This window comes from Octopus bimaculoides, chromosome 26 (assembly GCF_001194135.2).
Source record: "Octopus bimaculoides isolate UCB-OBI-ISO-001 chromosome 26, ASM119413v2, whole genome shotgun sequence".
In the NCBI taxonomy this organism is placed as follows: Eukaryota; Metazoa; Mollusca; class Cephalopoda; order Octopoda; family Octopodidae; genus Octopus; species Octopus bimaculoides.
In genome coordinates, this window is record NC_069006.1 from 11,115,315 (window position 1) to 11,116,050 (window position 736).

The window sequence follows — 736 nt, forward strand, 5'->3', positions numbered from 1 at the left end:
CATAAGTACCAAAATAAAATTTTGGATTTATGGAGGGTCAAAGTTGGGAATAAAAACAGGACAGTGGGGACATACAAAGAAACCGAACGAAAACAAACCTGGTGGGGATCGTTAGACCAGAACGAGTGTAAAATAGCGAACGCTAGAGAAATATTTTCTTTGAAAAGAGAAAAGATAGAAGAGAGAGATAGAATACGTCCAGTCCTTAGGACAGTCCTGTAAGAAAAGAAAGATGATCACCTGGGGATAAGAAATATGGACGATGGTCATGTGTGAGCAACGAGAGAGAGAAAAAGGGAAAGAGGGGGAGAGAGAAACAGATAGAAAATGGTGAAGGGGAGAAAAAGCAAATTAGATAAAAGGATGGGAGAGAAAACTGTATAATACATATGTATAAGGAAAATAAGACAAGGTAGAAAATGCTAAAGCAATTTTATCAAGAAGAACATTTTAGTACCGGTTTCAGTCTTTGCGACTTTTTCAACTTTGAGTAAAGCATGAAAAACAATTAAATTGTGGAAAAATTAAATGAAATGTTTTTGAAAAATATTTCCATAGTTTTCAAATACAAGGGACATTTTCCTTTTTTCTGTCCGTCTCTCTTTCTCTCTTTTACTCTTGAGAAAGCTTGGTAGTAGGTAGTAGCAGATCTAAAAGAATATTTGATATGAGGGATGTGAGTTCTTAGTTTTGATTGTTTAAACAGCAGTAGCCGAGGAATATATATATATATATA

At 34.5% G+C, this 736-nt stretch overlaps 1 protein-coding gene across 1 annotated transcript in view; it reads right to left on the reverse strand.

The window, feature by feature from the left end:
* LOC106874849 (H(+)/Cl(-) exchange transporter 6) overlaps nucleotides 1-736 on the reverse strand; it is a 65,542-nt gene that overhangs the window by 1,643 nt on the left and 63,163 nt on the right. The gene's annotated exons all lie outside the window — the stretch shown is intronic.